A 22,615-nucleotide genomic window follows, 5' to 3' on the forward strand; every position below is an offset into this window, starting at 1 on the left:
GACCTCTCTTATAAACAGGGTCAAACATTGTATATTTTAAAATAATATTTATTATATGTTTTGTTAGACATATTTGCTGCAGAAGATTAAAATGATACATATATATAGAAACCTCACTGTTTTTCCATCATCTAGATATAGCACACTCAGCACATTCAGTTGAGTTCAGTTCAGTTCAGCCACTCAGTCATGTCCGACTCTTTGCGACCCCATGAATCGCAGCACACCAGACCTCCCTGTCCATCACCAACTCCGCGAGTTCACCCAAACTCATGTCCATCGAGTCCGTGATGCCATCCAGCCATCTCATCCTCTGTCGTCCCCTTCTCCTCTTGCCCCAATTCCTCCCAGCCTCAGAGTCTTTTACAGTGGGTCAACTCTTCGCATGAGGTGGCCAAAATATTGGAGTTTCAGCTTCAGCATCAGTCCCTCCAATGAACACCCAGGACTGACCTCCTTTAGGATGGATCTCCTTGAAGCCCAAGGGACTCTCAAGAGTCTTCTCCAACACCACAGTTCAAAAGCATCAATTCTTCAGCACTCAGCTTTCTTCACAGTCCAATTCTCACATCCATACATGACCACTAAAAAAACCATAGCCTTGACTAGATGGACCTTTGTTGCCAAAGTAATGTCTCTGCTTTTCAATATGCTATCTAGGTTGGTCATAACTTAGCTTCCAAGGAGTAAGCGTCTTTTAATTTCATGGCTTCAATCACCATCTGCAGTGATTTTGGAGCCCCCAAAAATAAAGTCTGACACTGTTTCCACTGTTTCCCCATCTATCTGCCATGAAGTGATGGGACCGGATGCCATGATCTTCGTTTTCTGAATGTTGAGCTTTAAGCCAACTTTTTCACTCTCCTCTTTCACTTTCATCAAGAGGCTTTTTAGTTCCTCTGCTCTTTCTGCCATAAGGGTGGTGTCATCTATATATCTGAGGTTATTCATATTTCTCGCGCCAATCTTGATTCCAGCTTGTGCTTCTTCCAGCCCAGCTTTTCTCATGATGTACTCTGCATAGAAGTTAAATAAGCAGGGTGACAATATACAGCCTCGACGTATTCCTTTTCCTATTTAGAACCAGTCTGTTGTTCCATGTCCAGCTGTAACTGTTGCTTCCTGACCTGCATATAGGTTTCTCAAGAGGCAGATCAGGTGGTCTGGTATTCCCATATCTTTCAGAATTTTCCACAGTTTATCATGGTCCACACAGCCAAAGGCTTTGGCATAGTCAATGAAGCAGAAATAGATGTTTTTCTGGAACTCTCTTGCTTTTTTGATGATCCAGCGGATGTTGACAATTTGATCTCTGGTTCCTCTGCTTTTTCTAAAACCAGCTTGAACATCTGGAAATTCACAGTTCATGTACTGCTGAAGCCTGGCTTGGAGAATTTTGAGCATTACTTTACTAGCATGTGAGATGAATGCAATTGTGCGGTAGTTTGAGCATTCTTTGGCATTGCCTTTCTTTGGGATTGGAATGAAAACTGACCTTTTCCAGTCCTGTGGCCACTGCTGAGTTTTCCAAATTTGCTGGCATATTGAGTGCAGCACTTTCACAGCATCATCTTTCAGGATTTGAAATAGCTCAACTGGAATTCCATCACCTCCACTAGCTTTGTTCATAGTGATGCTTTCTAAGGCCCACTTGACTTCACATTCCAGGATGTCTGGCTCTAGTGAATGATCACACCATTGTGATTATCTGAGTCGTGAAGCTCTTTTTTGTACAGTTCTTCTGTGTGTTCTTGCCACCTCTTCTTAATATCTTCTGCTTCTGTTAGGTCCATGCCATTTCTGTCCTTTATCGAGCCCATTTTGCATGAAATATTCCCTTGGTATCTCTAATTTTCTTGAAGAGACCTCTAGTCTTTCCCATTCTATTGTTTTCCTCTATTTCTTTGCATTGATCGCTGAGGAAGGCTTTAGTCAAAGAAGAGACTTAGAAAATTACATATCACATTTAAAAATGAGTGTCTACCCCAATTATCTCCTGATATATATAGAAAGCACTAAATATCCCTTAATATTTACAGATATTATTTGCTACTAGAGACTGAAAGAGCATAGAGAGAGTTCTTAACCAGCAATTTTTTCACAGCCACTTTCACTTCTCTGTTTCGTAAACTATAAATGATAGAATCCAACATGCGGGTTAAGCCAGCATATACCAAGGCTATAAATTTATCTATTTCCTGTGAATCTATATTTGACGGCTTCAGGTACATGGAGAGAGCTGTCCCATAGAATAAAACCTACACTCAGGTGGGCTGAACATGTTGAAAAAGCTTTATTTCGACCATCCAATGACCTGATTCTTAGGATGCTAGAGAGGATGAATGCATAAGAAATACAAATGAGGAGCACTGGCATAGGAAGAAGAAGTACACTGATCACCAGCATGATTAAATGAACCTTGGAAGTGTCTACACAAGCCAGTTTCAGGACGGCCAGAATCTCACAAGTGAAATGATCGATGACACCACTTCCACACAGTGATGGCTGCAACAGACACAGTTCCCACCAGGGCAGTGAAGGAGCCTGTCACCCACGAGCCAGCTGCAATCGGAACACAAATCTTCTTGTTCATGATGACGGGGTATCTCAGGGGCTTGCAGATGGCTACATATCGGTCATACGCCATCACAGACAGGGGCACACACTCAGTGGAGCCCATGGCCAGAGAGAAGTACATCTGAGCAGCACACCCTGAGAATGAGATGGTGTTTTTCTCTGAAATAAAATTTGCCAGGATTGGAGTCAGGGCAGAAGAAGTATACCAGATGTCCAGACATGACAGGTTGCTGAGGAAGAAGTACATGGGTGTGTGTAGGTGAGAATCCAGGACACTAACCGAGATCAGAATAATATTACCCAGTAAGGTGATCAAGTACATCAGCAGGCACAGCACAAATATGGTGATTTCAACTTTGGGATAGTGAGTAAATCCCAGAAAAATAAAATTAGAAATGACTGTTGCATTTGTCTTATCCATTTTATTCTTCTTTGTTCATCTGTATTAGTGAATAGAAGTATACATGGCCTATGTTTAAAATTTACACTCTACCAACTTTTCAAGGAGTTTTTGTTGGAGGAACTTTAAAGGGAGCGTTGCCTTCCAATATTACTAGCAATATTCACTCATTCATCCAACATATACTGAATATACTCTAAGGCACTGAGAATCTAGAGTGAGGTTATAAAAGTTCTTCTCTCAGGCAAATCAAAATCAAATAAAAGACACACTCAAGTAAATTAAAAGTTACAATAACATGGTATACATATGCCCCAAGATACTAGGCAAACACAGAGACAAATGCTAACCTATGTCAGGGGCATTGCTTAGTAAGATATTTTGAGATTTGTTTTAATCAAAATATGAACTGGCCTAGGTCAAGTTAAAGATCAGAAGAAGTTTCTGGGCAAAGAAACATTTTTTTGTGGTTGTAAAAGTTGAAACAGGAAAGGTTTTGGTTGCACCCCCAAAAGTTTCAAATTATGTGGAAAAAAAAAAAAACAGATGGAAATGCCACACACTAAGGAATATAAACAGGAGATCAGCAAGAGTCCACTCACTCTAACACTATGTGATATCTGTCTTCAAGAAGGCATTTGTGACTATGGAATAATCTTGAACCCATCCTTTATTACAAAGGTACGTAATTCATAATGTGAAGCAAATTATTTACAATATATGTCACATCTGATTACATATGGAAGTATGTTTGAAAACCACTGTCTTTCAAAATAGAGTTCAAACAAATTCAGTCACAAATTACACAAGCCTCACATTCTCATCATTGCCTACCTCTCTGATCTCATCTTCCAACACTCTAATTCTACCTTCTGGTCTAAAACAACCACTCTGTGGGTCCACATTCTTAGCATGCAAATTTATTTTTTATATATTTTAATATGCAATTATCTACCTGAAGTACCTTTCCTTCCCGGCTCTAATCTTAACTTTCTTGAATATTTCAATTAGTTATCAAAACTGTATGCCATAAATCATAAGCAGAGCTTCATTCTTCGTACACAGTTATGTTGTTCAAGTATATCACACTGACTACAATGGCACCCCACTCCAGTACTCTTGTCTGGAGAGTCCCAGGGACGGGGGGTCTTGGTGGGCTGCAGTCTCTGGGGTCGCACAGAGTCGGACACGACTGAAGTGACTTAGCAGCAGCAGCAGCAGCATACCCAGATATGCAAATCCCTATTGCCACTGCAGTGGACCCTGAGCTTGTGAAGACATTGTTCCTCACAACACTAGCAAAGTACTGTCATGTTTAAGAGTTTTAATTACACATGGCTGCTTTGAACATGGCAAGTTTTTGATATGTGTTAAGATAAATGCATTTCACTTTGGTTCTCTGTGTCAACATAAAAGCCTGAAGACCTCTGACTTGTTATATACATCTACAAATTTCTCTGATCTTAAAGTAACCAGTTGAATTAAGAAACAAAAAGATTAGCTCTTAGTGTTAAGTATTTGATATTCGGTGAGATGTGAAAAAGACAATGATCACTTGTGCTCTTAGAAGACGAAGAAAAACTTTCCAAAATGTCATCTTCTGTAAGGAATTAGAGCACTATCAGAGTGTGAGATTTTAGGCTCTGAAACCAACCATGCTATTTACTGGCATGCAAAATTTAGCAAATCACTTGACCTCTTTGAAACGTGATTTTACCGGCTCTCTGGTGGCTCAGCAGTAAAGAATCTGCAAGCGATGCAAGAGACACAAGTTTGATTCATGGGACAAGAAGAAAGCCTGGAGGAGTGTATGGCAACCCCCACCAGTATGCTTGTCAAGAAAATGCCATGGACAGAGGAGCCTCACGGGCTAAGATCTATGGGGTCACAAAGAGTTGGACACAACTGAAGGGTAATAGCTTCTATCTTGTGCAGATTTGCAAGATCTAGATTAACTTCTTTGACTTCTCCCTCCATTACCCCAATTCCATGATCGCTTTAATGTTTCTCAGAATCACAATAGTGGTTTATGATTTCATGTTCTCCCTGCTCTCCTGAAGCATAATTGCCTCTATGCTGCTGCAGTGCTGGCCCACACTGGCTCAGATTTGTAAAACATAGCACATTTTTCAAAATTTATTAACATTTCAACCTCCAATCCATGTATGAAAATGAAACACTTTACCAATCATTTCCAGAAAGGCAAAAGTTAGACACGTCTGGTCTCTAATATCCACTTTAGATATTAGTGGATATCTAACATACCTCAGAATATACCTCCACTCCACTGAGGGTTTCTCCATTGGGTTTTCCCCACCCAGCACTCAGTTTTCTTTTTCTGGCTCTGGGCCCTCGTGTTCCCTCTCCCTTCACCTGCTCTTCTGTCTACTTTTCGAAACAAAACAATGAAGTCTTCTCCTTTTCTCATCCAGATGGAGTCCCACTCATTCCCTCATTCTTATCTGAGATCTTTGTCAGGGTCTCACCTACTCCAAGTCACTTCATATTTTCTCTTTCTCTAAAATGATTTCTGATTACAATGCTAAGATAATTAAACTTTTTTTCAACAAATCCCTCTCTTTCTTTCTAAATGTCAGAGCCAGAATAGACTCTAAACTCCTAACCCAACCTTCTCATTTTAAAATTGACAGATAATTCAGGGAACTATAATATATGTAAATCCTATAATAAACCATAATGAAAAAGAATATGTGGATATATTTGACTGAATCACTTTGCCATACACTAGACACTGACACATATTGTAAATCAACTATACATCAATAAAAAATTTTAAATGCAAAAAAATAGTTGACATATACTTGAGGGAGTTCAATGACTTGTCTAGGCAAATGAGAAACTCGGGAACACACATAGTCAAAAGTTTTATCCCACCTTCAAAACTCATTTCTTCATCTCAATATTTTTCCTACCAACTAGTGTTTCTTTTAAAAGTAAATATCTTTATTCTGGTTTCCTGCCATAGATAAGACCTATTAATAAATTTTGTAAATCTGAGATTACAGAAGGAGATGGCAAATGCCTGTTCCCATTTACCTCAGCACACAGAATGCACATCTTCACTTTTGGTCAGTGTGCTTCAATATTTAAAGGTGATCTTCAGCAAAGTCTTTCTTGAGATTTATGTAGTGCTCAAAAGAGTAAAAGATTCTAAAACTTGCAATTTTGATAGTATTCTATGAAAACTGTATTAAAGCAGGTTGTGCAGAGGTATTTTTACTCAGAAGATTGCACTAGAAAAGGACATGGATGTTCCTAGTTTGCAAAAAAAATCAACCCAAATCTTGCCTGACTCACTGTGTCAGCATACATAGCTCATGTTAATTAAAAACTGTTTAATAATTTCTTAAGATAAATAATGATATGAAGATTTGTTCTGCCGAAATCATACCCTATGATTTTCTCCAAAAATCTTCCAAAGGGCAATCCCTAGAACTTCACTACTGAAGTCTCCTACTGCTTTTAGGGACCTTCCAACTCCCTTAACAATTTAACTTTGTCATTCTGAAACCTAAAGAAGTTAAGAAAGTTTCCATTTCTCCTGGGTGTAATTCTCCAAGTTCAATTAAGAAATTCAGGCTAAAAAAAAACAATAGTAAAATTTTTGTGATTATTTCAAGGCACTTGGCTAAGTAAAAGGCCTGATTCTTGAGAAATATCTGTGCAAGCAGAACTAGAGGGCACTATTTGCCTATTCCATTCCTCTGCCGATGGCCCTTGAACTATATAGCAAACATTCCAATTAATAGAACTGTAGAGATGCCATCCCAAATAGCCTCTGAGCTTGTAATGTGACCCATTCATTTTCAGCAATCTCTACAATTATCTCAGTTATCAGAGTAATAGAAGATAAAACATTCTTATTCCACTTTTAAATGGCCACAAGGTGAGATTTTGGCTCTAGATTGTTTTCTTGGGCTCTACTTCTTTGAGGAAAAATGTCTATTATTTACTTTGAATGAATTTTATATTTATTTGTATTATTGGTTTTCTAAAATTTTACAAAGAGATTCTTAAATGTGGCTTTCTTTTTATTTACCCTTCTTAACATTATAGATCTTCTTGAGTTTAAGGCTTGATGTCTTCCATAAGTTTGAGAAAATCATTCAGTATTAGCCAATTTCTTTTCTACCCCATTTCCCCTTTTTCCTCTCCCCCTCAGTGTTCAGCTATACATGCTAGTCTTTTCCAACATGACCCATACAAGCTCTTACAGTCCTTTCTGTATTTTCCATTCTTTTTTTCTCCATACATCAGTCTGGATATTTCTACTGATTAACCTTTCAATTTGCTAAGCCTTTCTTCAACTTTGTCTAAGTTGTGGTAAATCCATCTCTAGTTCCTCATTCTGGCTGTATTTTTCAGCTCCATAATATCTACTTGATGTTTTAATATAATATCAAATGCTCTAGTGAACTCGTCATCTTGTAATGTATGTAAAGGTACATGTTAACACTGGTTATTTTCAAATAGGTCTGGTAATTTCTATATTTGGATCATCCTGAGAGACTTTCAATCATCTGTTTTCATCTTTTGATCGTATATCTTACCAGTTATCACACATAAAAAACATATAATCTCTGGATGATGTTTAATTTATACAAAGAGAATTTCCTTTATCCTTTGATACAAGCCTAGATTGAGAAAGACTGCTTTAATCCAAAGAGTCACTGAGACAAGGTAGAGATGGATTTCAGGTTTTGTAGAACTTGGCCAAAAATCTGTTTCACCTCCTACTTTAGATTTATCCCTCTAGGTTCCAAACTGAGAACTTGGAGTTTGTACAAGGGAGATTTCCCTTTCAAGAGCCAATGGACTTCAATTTTTATCTCATACCCACTGTGGGACTGATAAAACCTAAGTGAAAGCAAAGTTGCTCAGTCGTGTCTGACTCTGCGACCCCATGGACTGTAGCCTACCAGGCTTCTCAGTAAAACCTATCCGAACACATTTAACCTCCTTTTGCACAATTGCCAGCACTCTCACTCTGGGAAGACTAAAAATTAGCAAGTGCTTCATGTGGCAAATGAATTATACCTGTTGAGATCATTTAACTTCCTTAATTCAGAAACTTGGCATCCCATCAGTTCAAAATAGAATGTCTTGGTAGGTTTAACTCTCTCTAGAACCTTAGCTCCTCATATCCTGACTCATTCAGAAGCAATCTAATTTGTTAAAAAATAATTATACTTGTCTAGGTTTGTCATAACTTTTCTTCAAAGGAGCAAGCACCTTTTAATTTCATGGCTGCAGTCACCATCTGCAATGATTTTGGAGCCCAAGAAAATAAAATCTATCACTATTTCCACTTTTCCCCATCTATTTGCCATGAAGTGATGGGACCAGATGCCATGATCTTCATTTTTGAATACTGAGTTTTAAGCCAGCTTTTTCACTCTCGTCTTTCACCTTCATCAGGAAGCTCTTTAGTTTCTCTTTGCTTTCTGCCATTAAAGTGGTAACATCTACATATCTAAGGTTGTTGATATTTCTGCCAGCATCTTTGTTCCAGCTTTTGATTCATCCAGCCCAGCATTTAACGTGATGTACTCTGCATATAAGTTAAATAAGCAGGATGACAATATACAGTCTTGGCTTTGGCAAATAGTGCCACTATGTACATTGGGGTGCACATATCTTTTTGAATTAGAGTTTTTGTGTTTTCTGGATGTATATCCAGGAGTAGAATTGCTAGCTCATATGGTAGTTCTATTTTTAGTTTTTTGAGAAATTTCCATATTGTCTTCCATGGTGGCTGCACAAATTTATATTGCCACTAACAGTGTACAAGGGTTCCCTTTTCTCTACATTCTCATCAACATTTGTTATTTATGTTCTTTTTGATGGTAGCCATTCTGACATGTGGGAGGTGATATCTCATTATGATTTTGATTTGAATTTCCCTGATAATTAGCTAGGTTGAGTATCTCTTCATGTACCTGTTGGCCATCTGCATTTCCTCTCTTGAAGAATATCTATTCAGTTCTTCTGCTCATTTTTAAATCAGGTTGTTTTCTTTTTTGAGGTTGAGCTGTATGATTCATTTATATATTTTGGATATTAATCCTTTATCAGTCATATGATTTACAAATATCTTCCCCTATTCACTAAGCGGTCTTTTCATTTTGCTGATGGTTTCCTTCACTGTGCAAAAGCCTTTATGTTTAAGTAGGCCCCATTTTTTTATTTCTGCTTTTATTTCCTTTACTTTAAGATACATATCCAAAAAAATTATTGCTGCAATTTATGTCAAAGAGTGTTCTGCCTATGTTTTCCTCTAGGATTTGTGTAGTATCTGGCCTTACACTTAGATAAAAGATTTGCCTTTTGCAGCAATATGGATGGACTCAGAGGGCATTATGCTAAGTGAAACAAGTCAGAAAAAGAAAGAAAAGTGACATGATATCACTTATACATCGAACCTAAAAAATACAGCAAAGTAGTAAATGTAACAGAAAAGAAGCAGACTCACAGATCTAGATCTCCCCTCTACCCTGATGTTGGGAAAGATTGAGGATGGAAGGAAAATGGGGCAACAGATGATGAGATGGTTGGATGGAATCACCAGCTCAGTGGACATGAGTTTGATCAAACTCTAGGAGATAGTGAAGGACAAGGAAGCCTGATGTGCTGCAGTTCATGGGGTCACAAAGAGTTGGATGTGACTTCTCAGCTGAACAACAACAAACAGAACAAATGATGGCTTACCAGTGGTATTGAGTGGGGCAGGATACATGGGCACAGAAGTGGGAGATAGAAACTACTGAGTATAACATAGGCTAGAAATATGTATTTACAACATGGAAAATATAGCCAATATTTAGTAATAACTAAATATTATATAACCTTTTAAATTGTATTTTTAAATATTTTAATTATTTTTTAAAGTGATTTTCTGATGAAAAACTAACATTTTCAGTGGGAAAACAAAGTTTCTTTGTTTTGGACTCATATTTTTTACTTGTTATTTAATGCTTACATATCATTTTAGATGAGTTGGTTATCAGTCCCTCTATAATGAAGAAAATAACACTTTTTAAATAAACAGATGATACAGTATTAGTATCCTAATGAGTAGCTGCAAGAAATAATGTCTATTCTAGTGAATTACTGCCTGAATGTTCATAGATCCATAAAGTTATTATTATGGATAGGCATTACTTAATTTTCAGTGACAACTCAAAATCTATTTTGTAGCATGTTTTCTAGTGGACTATCTCCAAATTTGATGAATGACTTTCCCAATTAACTTGAAGAGTCCCTGGGAGTATCTCACATGTGCTGAATATATGTCCACCTCCTTCCCCTCAGGATACTGCTATCACAGTATTATGATCTGCTATGCCTATCACTCCCCTGGAATCTGATTCTTCAGTTCAGTTCAGTTCACTAGCTCAGTCATGTTCGACTCTTTGAAACCCCATGAATCGCAGCATGCCAGGCCTCCCTGTCCATCACCAACTCCTGGAGTTCACTCAGACTCATGTCCATCGAGTCAGTGATGCCATCCAGCCATCTCATCCTCTATCGTCCCCTTCTCCTCCTGCCCCCAATCCCTCCCAGCATCAGAGTCTTTTCCAATGAGTCAACTCTTCGCATGAGGTAGGCAAAGTACTGGAGTTTTAGCTGCAGCATCATTCCTTCCAAAGAAATCCCAGGGCTGATCTCCTTCAGAATGGACTGGTTGGATCTCCTTGCAGTCCAAGGGACTCTCAAGAGTCTTCTCCAACACCAAGTTCAAAAGCATCAATTCTTCGGTGCTCAGCTTTCTTCATAGTCCAACTCTCACATCCATACATGACCACTGGAAAAACCATAGCCTTTACTAGCCGGACCTTTGTTGGCAAAGTAATGTCTCTGCTTTTGAATATGCTATCTAGGTTGGTCTTAACTTTTCTTCCAAGAAGTAAGTATCCTTTAATATCATGCCTGCAGTCACCATCTGCAGTGATTTTGGAGCCCAAAAAATTAAAGTCTGACACTGATTCTTACATTGTCTCAAATAGGCCCTACTGTTTAATGTGCCCATAAATTAGATGATCGAAACTAGGACACTTTTGACATGAAATGAGTAATTACTAATTACACTGTAGCAGCTGGTATTAATTAGACTAGTTCTGAGCAAATCATAAGATATGGCCACCATTCCAAGGTTGTTTCCATTAGGGTCATCACGTTCCAAGACCACAGGATGTTTCACACACACAAAATATTGGCATCATATTTCACTACCAGCACCCTAAAACAGTACTGTTTGGCCATGGCTGATGGAAACTACTTTGGGTTACACCTGATCACTTCCAATGACCAGATCTAAGTTCATGTAGTCAAGCTAGGAAAACAATCAATCTCTGACAATATCTTATACCCTTGGAACTCAGGGTGATAATACACTTAAGATATTCTAATCTGAGGCACAGTGAACTCTATTAATATAACAGGAGACCAGGGATAAGAAGAGAGTTAGATGATAAAAAGTCTTCCTTATGGTTGAGGTTAGGAAGAAAGAGATGTCTAATTAAGGTTTTCTTGTTTCCTTTTCTGCATTGATATTTCCTTATGAGTTCAGTTCAGTCGCTCAGTCGTGTCCGATTCTTTGCGACCCCATGAATTGCAGCACGCCAGGTCTCCCTGTCCAACACCAACTCCCGGAGTTCACTCAAACTCACGTCCATCGAGTCAGTGATGCCATCCAGCCGTCTCATCCTCTGTCGTCCCCTTTTCCTCCTGCCCCCAATCCCTCACAGCATCAGAGTCTTTTCCAATGAGTCAACTCTTCCTCAAATTTTCACTTAGTAGAAAGAAGTCCAGAGCCAGCTATAGCTCAGGGAACAAAGGGAAAATAATCCACACATGGCATAAAACAAACTGGAAAAAGAACCACATCAACATTGATGACACTGAAGAACAGGCTCAAATGACTAGCAGTGAAGCCTAAATAGTGATCAGGAATAAGAAATGATTAGCCACAACCAGAAGTTTCTAAAAACAACTATTCCCTCATACTTCTGTATTCTATCTCCCTCTGAATGGCACATTTTTCTGGCCTAATAAAGTCAAATAAAATTTAAAAATTGCTAGTCTCTGTTCCCAAAGAAAGACCAATCTTCCATATGGTGTTTCCACTTTCTGGGAGGGTGCATAATGACCAACATTCAATCCAACTATTGAAAAACCTGAAAACCAGTGAAAAAACCATGATCTCATTTTTCCAAAAAAAATCTTTGGGGGCAGCTTCTCATTGACCATCATGATGAAGAAAGTAAATGTAAAAGAATAACACAAAAAATTTTATATATATATATATATATATATATATATAAACTTTTCAGAAAAGAAACTCCCAGGAGCTCATTTTATTCCCTGTACAGTTTCAGAAAGCATACCATTCCAAGAGGAAGTCAGTTAGGTCTTTTTTTTTTTTCCTTTTTTTAGTTATATGTAGGATCTGGGAGTGATTAACTAATGGTTAACTCACATTTCTTAAAGAACATTCTCAAAAAATTACTAATAGAGTTAAAACAACATTTCAAGGAGATAGAGATAGAAATAGAAAGGACTCAAGAGAAATAGAGTCAATTTCTCTCTTTGTGTTATGGTAGTCTGTATAATTGGAGAAGTCAATGGCACCCCACTCCAGTACTCTTGCCTGGAAAATCCCAAGGACAGAGGAGCCTGGTAGGCTGCAGTCCAAGGGGTCACCAAGAGTTGGACACGATTGAGCGACTTCACTTTGACTTTTCACTTTCATGCATTGGAGGAGGAAATGGCAACCTACTCCAGTGTTCTTGCCTGGAGAATCCCATGGACAGAGGAGCCTGGTGGGCTGCCTTCTATGTGGTTGGACAGAGTCGGACAAGACTGAAGCGACTTAGCAGCAACAGCAGCAGCAGTCTGTATAATGTTCCTCACTGCCTCATTTGTGAAATATAAGGGGAGAAATTTATGCCTTCCTTATAGTGAAAATAAATACAAGATTAAAAAAAATTAAAGGAAAGATAGAAAAACAAGAATATTTTAAAATCTAAATAAAAATGAACAATTAACTATTATGGGATTTTTGTTAGCATTAGAAAGCTAAAGCAATCAAAGAGAAATAAAACCAAGTAACTTAGTATGTCAAAGTTTTTTTTAATTCTAAAATAAACATAATCAAAACTAAATAAAATTTAAAATTCAGAGGCTAATATGATAGCAGTTACAGAGAAAAGAGATGTAACATTAAAATAAACATTAAAGTCTAAGATGAAAATCTGAAGTGTGCAACTCAGATCAAGAAGAAAGAGGGACTTCCTTTATGGTTGGTAATCTGACTTGCAGTGAAAGGGACATGGGTTCGATCTCTGGTTGGGGAACTAAAATCCCACATACCTGGGACAACCAAGCCCAGTAAGCCTGAGTGCTACAACTATTGAGACCGTGAGCTCTGGAGTCCACATGCCATAACTAGAAAGTTCATGTGCTGCAATATCCCACTTGCTGCAACTAAGATCCAACAGAGCCAAATAAATCAATATTTTAAATAAAAGGAAGAAATAAAATGACAAAGGTGATTTTTTTACAGATTGAAGTTACAAACAGAGGAGCCAAGCCAAGGAACATCTGCACAGCACAGCCAGGGAAGGAGATGGTCTTTTTTTCTGAGAGGAAGCTCACCAGCATGGGGGGAATGGAGACAGTGGTGTAGCAGATGTCCAGGAAGGAGAGGTTCCCCAGGAAGAAGTACATAGGGGTGTGAAGGTGGGAGTCTAAGGTGATGATGAGAATAAGGGTACCATTTCCCAGAAGGATGACCACATACATTATTAAGACTACCACAAAAAAGAGTAGCTCAAGCCTTGGATAACCAGAAAGCCCCTTCAGAAAAAATTCCACCAGAATGGTTTGGTTTTCCCATTCCATTGTATGATTTCTTTTTCACCTGTAATACATTAGAATGTGTTAAGATAAAATATGTATTCTACTATGGTTATATTCAACTATGAACCAATGTAGAAGTACCATATACTCATAGGAAGAAAAGAACATATAAAAAGGAATAGACCAAAGAAAGAAGAAAAGAAATAAAGTGGGCCAAATAGAATAGAGAGAGGGAAGGGAAGAGAAAAGAACGTATTTCAAGCTACAAGCAATATGCCATGTAATTTACTGAATCTCATCAAGGTTCTGAGAGAGAGGTATCATCATCCACATTTTACAATAAATAAATCAAAGCAAAAATATTAAGTAAACTTAATTAAAGGTAAATTTAGAGCAGAGGTAAGATTCAAACCCAAGTCTTCCTTGCTGAAGCCTGAGTTTTTGGTCATGTTTGTTACCACAAGTTAACTAGAGTTTAAAGTAAATTCGATTATTGCATTATGTGTAAATGAAAAATAAACTATTTTTATTGGCTACAAACCACCACTGGAGAAGGAAAGGGCAACTCACTCCAATCTTCTTGCCTGGAAAATCTCATGGACAGAAGAGCCTGGTGGGCTACAGTCCATGGAGTCACAAAGAGTTGGACATAACTTAGTGACTAAACAACAACAAACCCCCACACAATAGATTAATGATCTTGTCACTGTTCCATGTTACACTGCTATGCTTATTATCTGACTTGTCCATTAGCATGAAAAATTCATTAAGGCAGGGACTTTTTCTTATTTAATTCTACAATACCAGTACCTACAATATAACAGACACAGAGATAAGAGGTTCAGAAATATTTGTTGAATAAATGAATACAGCCAAGGACCAAATGACTAATATTTCTTACTCTACTAATTATTTTATTTGTACATTACCTCATTTAGTCTGAGAAGCAACCCTATTAGGCAATTATTCCTATTATTAGCATAGTCATTTTCATTATAAAAAAGGAAGAAAATAAGTAATTTGCTTAAGGTCAAGGTCAAGGTCATAGCTAAATAAGTGGTTGAGCCAGAACTTGAATCCAAGCCCTATGGCTGTGGAGTTCAAACTTAATTGTTTATTTGCAGAGAACTTGACTCACAGTCTAGAATATCTTGTAATTTAATAGACAACACTCATATTTCAAAAGAAACATCAGACCAAAATAGGTTTAATATGGTGATTTGAGAGCACTTTAATTCTTTATATTTTGAAGGGAAATTATTCATTTCTGTGACAAAAGTATATCTATTAGTTTACAATTCTTCATAATTCTGTAGTCTCCCCTTATGAGTAGTTCTATCTACTTTTTAATTGTGATTTTTAATTGATTTTTCTTTTCATGAGTTTCACAAGAGGTTTTCCCATATTATAAGTTTTCTCCAAAAAAAAAATGTTAATGTTTTTGGAGAGATTTGTCCTTTCCATTTTGTTTCATTAATGTATGTTTTTGTGTTTGTAAATTTCTTTAGGCTTATTTGGCATTTTATAATTGCATGAAATAAGAAAAAATATTTCTTAATATTTTATCTTTATCCTCTTTCTAGCTCTGAGTCATTTAAAACACTTTTACTATAGACTTGGATTTTGCTATGAAAGGTTCTTGTTACTGGTTTCCAGATAATTTTTTTCTCCTTCTGTCTTTAATCCAAATGTTATCTAGATATGTATACCTAGTGATCAGATATTTTTATTCCATTTTATTATATCTAATTCATTTTTTATGATAAAAAAATGTGACCTGTAATTCTAAAGTTATATATTTTTGGTTCTATTTACTTGATCCATGTCGCAAATGTCAACAAAAAATATGAATTCTCTTCGGGTGAGATATATTATATATATATATATATATATATATGTATATGTATAGAAAATTGTCCAACTCTCTGCAACCCTGTGGACTGTAGCCCACCAGGCTTCTCCATCCATGGGATTTTCCAGGCAAGAATACTGGAGTGGGTTGCCATTTCCTTCTCCAGGAGATCTTCCCGACCCAGGGATTGAACCCAGGTTTCCCGCATTGTAGGCAGGCGCTTTATTGTCTGAGCCACCAGGGAAGTCCCATATATGTTGAAAGGAATGTTTAAGAAACTTAGTGACCAAATTCCTAAAGAACTTCTGCTCAGAGAAATAATATTGCTCACTGTGACTTATCCTCTAGGTAGCACTGCACTGATGTCTTACAGGGACGAGCCATGGTTTCATTTCTAATGACCTTGCCTTCTAAAGGTAAGGAGACAGGCACTCTTATACATTCTCAGTGAACACATAAATTGGTGCATCCTCTGTGGAGGACAAATTGGCAGTGTTAAACAGAATCATAAAGGCATGCATATAACCTTTGACTACAGAATTTACCGCTAGGTAATTACCACACAATTATGCCTGTGCATATGTAAAGTAATTTATTTAAAAACTGATTCATTAAAGTACCATTTGTAATAGCAGATGTGGAAGCAAATTAAATTGCTATGAGAAGGGGACATAGAAATAATGAAATACCGGTCTGCTGTTAAAAAGTTTAAGAGACTTTTTGTGCATTGATATGGAAAGATTGTCAGGAACTATTAAGTGGAAAAGTAATATTCAGAACTGACTTCCCTGGTGGCTCAGTGGTCGTCGACAAGAACCCCTGGAGAAATAAATGGCAACCCACTTCAATATTCTTCCCTGGGAAATCCCAAGGACAGAGGAGCCTGCTGGGCTATGGTCCACGGAGTTGCCGAAGAGTCACGTATTATTGCCTGGAGAATCCCAGAGACGGGGGAGCCTGGTGGGCTGCCGTCTATGGGGTCGCACAGAGTCGGACACGACCGAAGCGACTTAGCAACAATAGCAGCAGAACATGGTTCGGAGGAGGCAATGGTAACCCACTCCAGTACTCTTGCCTGGAAAATCCCATGGACGAAGGAGTCTGGTAGGCTGCGGTCCACGGGGTCGCAGAGTCGGACAAGACTCAGCGACTTCACTTTCACTTTTCACTTTCATGCATTGGAGAAGGAAATGGCAACCCACTCCAGTGTTCTTGCCTGGAGAATCCCAGGGATGGGGGAGCCTGGTGGGCTGCCTTCTATGGGGTCGCACAGAGTCGGACACGACTGAAGCGACTAGCAGCAGCAGAAGCAGCAGCAGCAGCAGGACATGGTTTAATTACTAGACAGCCATACAAATGTTCAGAACAGTATATAAGGCACAGTAACATTTGTGTATAAATATTTTAAATATATGTGTGTTAGTAGCTCATGTGTCTGACTCTTTGCGACCCCATGGATTGAAGCCTGCCAGACTCCTCTGTCCATGGGGTTTTCCAGACAAGAATATTGGAGTGGGTTGCCATTCCCTTCTCCAGGGGACCTTCTTGACCCAGAGATTGAACCTGGGTCTCCTTGCACTGCAGGCAGACTCTTTACCGTCTGAGTCACTATATGTGTCTGTACACACACACACACGTGCACACACACACATACCAACATTTTTTTGCCCCTATGTAGAATATCTATAGAAAAATAAACAGGAATAGCTTGTTATCCCTAGGAAAGGAAATGAATAGTTCATTAACAGAAATGGAAGGGAGGCTGTTTACTGTATGCTATTCAGTACCTTTTAAACATTTTGAATCTTGTGACTATAATACCTACCATAAAATAAATTACATTTAAACTAAAGAGTTCTTGTCTTTGAGATGTATAACCTTTCTCCTTTCACTTTTCTGATGGCACACTACATCAAACCATCCACTGCCATGGGATACAACTACATACAGTTAAAAACTCTTCTTATTCAGTATCACACCTTAAATGGGAATTAATAAAGACTAACAAGTCCTTTAAATATGGTCATAATTTAATATTCAAGATACTTTCAGTAGTATCATTAGGATTTTCAGGCCCATATGGATCTCCTGTCCCTCCATCAAACTGCAAGCTATCCTCTGATCTGGTTTAGAATCTATACTTCTACCCCAGTCATTTCCTTTCCATTAAATGGGCTACTACCTTTAGGAGCTAGTAAGACTCCTGGAACAAAATTACAGCTCAATAAATGTTAGCTATTATTCTTGTTTCATTCACAAGTCCAAAGAGCTGTCCCTCTTCAGAATTCTTTGTCCATCTATCTTTAAAAGGTACTTTGCTCTGAATCTCAGGTCTACCTTCCCAATTTCTGGACATAATTAATCACCTCAGAATCACTCCAAACTCAACTTCATTTCTCCATTATAAACTCATCTCCTATCCCCAGCTCTTAACATTTTGTAGCTTTTTATAAAATTTACATTTTGTTAGAATTTTTCAGATTTTCTGGGTTACTGTGTAAACTACTTGAGACCCCAAAGAGCATTAGATACACGTGAAGTTCATTGAATAATGGAGGTTATACCTACACCTGTAAAAATCATCTCTACAAAAACCCTTGTTCCATGAGCTGCCTCCATGCTACATGATATTCTACCAAACATATTCCATGATATTCTTAGGAGCACAGGCCTTGCAGGTAGGCTTAGTTTAAATGGTATCTCTGCCCCTTACTAAGCAGGGTGGCCTGGGCATATTTCTGATCATCACCTTCCCCAGCTATAGCATGAAAATAAAGATAGCACCTGAACCATATATTTGTTGATAAGATTAAATGAGATAGTATATATTATACAATTACCACAATAATGGTTTCCACTGTTAGTAGTTTCCTTTATGCCACTCTTTCATGGTTCGTCCTTTTGTTAGAGTCTTTTTATATCTTGGAACCAGTCATCGTCTTTTCCATGGCCAGGTATATACAGCTGAAAAGTTTAATCACGTCACACACAGTGTTCTGGCAAAGGGTATTATGTTCATCTTACCATAAAATTCTAATACACTTCATCACAGTATATAACACTCCAGTCCTTTATCACACTCTGAACCTTTGGATGTCAGCAAATTGAGTGGCAAATAGGAAAAATCATTCATAAGGTTCAATTCACTCCATAAAAAAATAGGATTTTAGGAAGGCATTAGTATCTTCCTTCTCTTAAAAAGATGGCTGATTTTTTTTTTTTTAACTGAGACTGTGTTAAAATTTTTAGCAAGCCTATAACATAAAAAATAAATAGAAAATTCACTCATTTTTACAATTATAACCTAATAAGAGAAAACCAAATATTAAAAATAGTCACCAAGAGTGCATGCAAACACACCAGGATAATGCTCAGTCAGGTCTCTTTCTGGCTATTCACTGCTTTGGTAAATCATCACATATGAGGTTTCCTTAAGCAAATTGGTCATAGTTTTCCTCCTCACATGTTTTCTCTGCACAAAGAGTCCCTAGCACAGTATCTGGCATGTAGTTCATCTTGTTCTCAGTTGATTGAGCCAAAGGTATCAGAGTTGCTGCTAGGGGACCAGGAAAGACTTCTTTGTTATAAATTTCATGCTACAAAACACAGAGTTCCCTCTCTACTGTGTGAGTGAGTGAGTGAAGTTGCTCAGTCATGTCCGACTCTGTGACCCCATGGACTGTAGCCCACCAGGCTCCTCTGTCCATGGGATGCTCCAGGCAAGAATACTGGAGTGAGTTGCCATTTCCTTCTCCATCTCTACTGTGCAGTGAGCCTTAATGAGCTAAAAATGATAACAGAGTATTCAAATACTGTGTGCTACTCTAAAAAGCTACACACTGACACAAAGGAATTCATAACTACTGGGCAAATTCCATTCTGTTCCTTGCTCAATGCCTTTGCATATTAAACTGCTCTTGTGATCTCAAAAGTCTTTATTTTTCCCTACTACTTCTCAGTGACTAGACCTTTAAATTCCATTTCCAATATTTAGTCTCTCTTCAGTGAGAAAAACATCTTAATTTCAAACTTGACACATTTAACCCATCAGTCTAACTCTTGCTTGTAGTTGATAAGATTGGGTTCTTGTCTTTACAATAACTTACCTTCAAACCAGGTTCTGACTCTCTTTCTAGTTTGGAGCAACAATAAATATTTTTATCTTTATTTTTTACATGTAGCCAATTTTCATGACTCCTCATTTCATGAACCTCTAAAGAGGCAGCTACTGATGAGTAATCATTTTGCCATGGAAATTCACTGATTTGTCGACATCTATAGAAATATGCAGGTTGCAGGTATGATAACTAGGATAAATTCCTCTAGTTCAAATAAAGAATTGTTAGATTCCTCTAGTTTCAAAATAGAAAGAAAATTAATATTTAGTAATAAATTTTAGGAATAGGACAACTTGCCCCTGAAGCCCAGGCTGAAATACGACCCCATTTTGGAGATCCACAAATACCTGAAGAACATGCTTCAGGCTTTGGGGCACAATTTAAATGTTCTAAAGGATGTTTCTAAACCTATGTGCAAAATTTTAAATTGCTTCATAGATGAAATATGTAAAAACTTATGAGACTCTAGAAATAAAGCCCTGAAGACCTAATTATAGGAAGCCTATTACTCTGCTTCACACAGAATCAGGAGGAGTCTTGTACAATGTTATCAAAGTTTCCTCAGTTAAATTCTCTCTCTGTCTTTCTGTTTCTCTGTATCTCTGTCTATCTCTCCCCTGGCTCTTCTTACACATATACTCATATTAACACACTAATACATTTAAACCATTTTTGTAGTATAAATGGTTATTTACAGTACACAATTTCTTTATAGATTTTTTTTGGAAACTATAGATTTTATAGGCATTCACTTTATATATTTAGCTTATATAAATGCTGACTTTTTGAATAAACATAATATAAATTTCTAAAGCTGAGACATAGTGTAAAATAAAAATTTAAAAAAATTAAAGAAAGAAAAGAAGGAAGAGAAAGTTAGGCAAGGAAAGAAAGTATTAGGCAATACACACACAGAGATGTAAAGAACAAAATGAAAATAAATTGAGACTTCTGGTTTAAGATGGCAGAATAGAAGGACATGTACTTATCTCCACCTGAGAGAACACCAAAATTAAACTAGTTGTTCAATAACCATCAGAGGAGGACTCTGGAACCCACCAAAAAAGATACACCATATCCAAAGACAAGAAGAAGCTGCACAAAGACAAAGCTGCAGCGAGATAGTAGCAGCGTGATAAAATCAAATCCCATACTGCCAGGTGGGTGCCCCACAAACTGGAGAACAAAAATACCCAATAAGTTCTCCCACTGTTGTGAAAGTTCTGAAACCCACGTCAGGCTTCCCCTCCTGAGGATCCAACAAAGGGACTGGGAATGAGGTAGAAATTGCTAGGTAGTCAGGGTAGGACTCTGAGACCTCGGTCCTGTTTTCAATAAACATCTCGCCCCATTAACCTAAAACTATACATTTTGTCCCGAATTCCTAAAATGTGTCCTTTGTTTGATAAATTATCAGCACTCAGATCCAGGAAAGGTCAGTAATTAACATCTGTTCCATAAGCTTGAGGGAAAAACAACTGGTGATCCATTCATCTTTAGCCCTTACATCTGGTCTACTTTTAAATGGCTAGGGGGCACGATAAAGGGTGGCAATGTAATCTAAGGATCAATATAAACCATTCAGTTCAGTTGCTCAGTAGTGACTCTTTGCCACACCATGGACTGCAGTATGCCAGGCTTCCCTGTCCATCACCAACTCCTGGAGCTTGCTCAAACTCCATTGAGTTGGTGATGCCATCCAACCATCTCATTCTCTGTCATCCCCTTCTCCTACTGCTTTCAATCTTTCCTAGCATCAGAGTATTTTCTAATGAGTCAGTTCTTCACATCAGGTGGCCAAAGTATTGGAGCTTCAGTTTCAGCATCCATCGTTCCAACGAATATTCAGGACTGATTTCCTTTAAGATAGATTGGTTTGATCTTCTTGCTATCCAAGGGCCATAAAGATGTTAAGTTAAAGTGTGATCTTTAAACTGATTGGTTAAAAATGACAGATTTTAAGGACAGGAGCCAACCAAAAATGCACAGATCAGTGCCAGTAAGTCCTGTCTTTCTGGGGGACTATTTACCCCCTCTCAGTGTTTATGCTGTCTATGCAAGGAGATCAAGCCACAGTCAATCCTAAAGCAAATCACTCATGAATATTCATTGGAAGGACTGACGCTGAAGATGAAACGCCAACACTTTGACCACCTGATGTAAAGAACTGATTCCTTGGAAAAGAACGTGATGCTGGGAAAGATTGAGGGCAGGAGGAGAAGGGGATGGCAGAGAATGAGATGGTTGGATGGCATCACTGACTCAAAGGACATGAGTTTGAACAAGCTCCAAGAGTTGGTGATGGACAGGGAAGCCCAACATGCTGCATTCTATGGGGTTGCAAAGACTTGGACATGACTGAGCAACTGAACTGAACTGACTGAGTGTCTGTGCTGAGAGCTTTGTACTTTTTTCTCTTTTAAAATAAATCCTATTCACTTGCATGCAACTGAGAGTGTTTGCATGTTCTGTTCGTGAAGTTCAGCTCCAGAAATAAGAACTCAGGTTCCCATCTCAGGAATCTCCAGGGAATCTGGCCTTGAAGTTGGCCCTAGGCCTAATAACTACCAGGGAGGGAATGCAGTGCCACTCATCAGCAAATAACTGGATTAAAGTTTTATTGAGTAAGGCCCTGCTCATCAGGGCAAGACCCAGTTTTTCCCATTGCCAGTCCCTCCCATTAGGAAGCTTACACTTACCTAATGCTGCAACAAAAAATGATGACTTGGTGTGCTATTGAGGTATGCTGTTGCTGCTGCTGCTGCTGCTGCTGCGTCGCTTCAGTCG

At 38.0% G+C, this 22,615-nt stretch overlaps 1 pseudogene; it reads right to left on the reverse strand.

Moving 5' to 3' along the window:
* Window positions 1–2,042: 2,042 nt before the first annotated feature.
* Window positions 2,043–2,998, reverse strand: LOC129651049 (olfactory receptor 13F1-like; annotated as a pseudogene).
* Window positions 2,999–22,615: the final 19,617 nt, after the last annotated feature.

The sequence above is a fragment of the Bubalus kerabau genome, chromosome 4, assembly GCF_029407905.1.
Source record: "Bubalus kerabau isolate K-KA32 ecotype Philippines breed swamp buffalo chromosome 4, PCC_UOA_SB_1v2, whole genome shotgun sequence".
Lineage (NCBI taxonomy): Eukaryota > Metazoa > Chordata > Mammalia > Artiodactyla > Bovidae > Bubalus > Bubalus kerabau.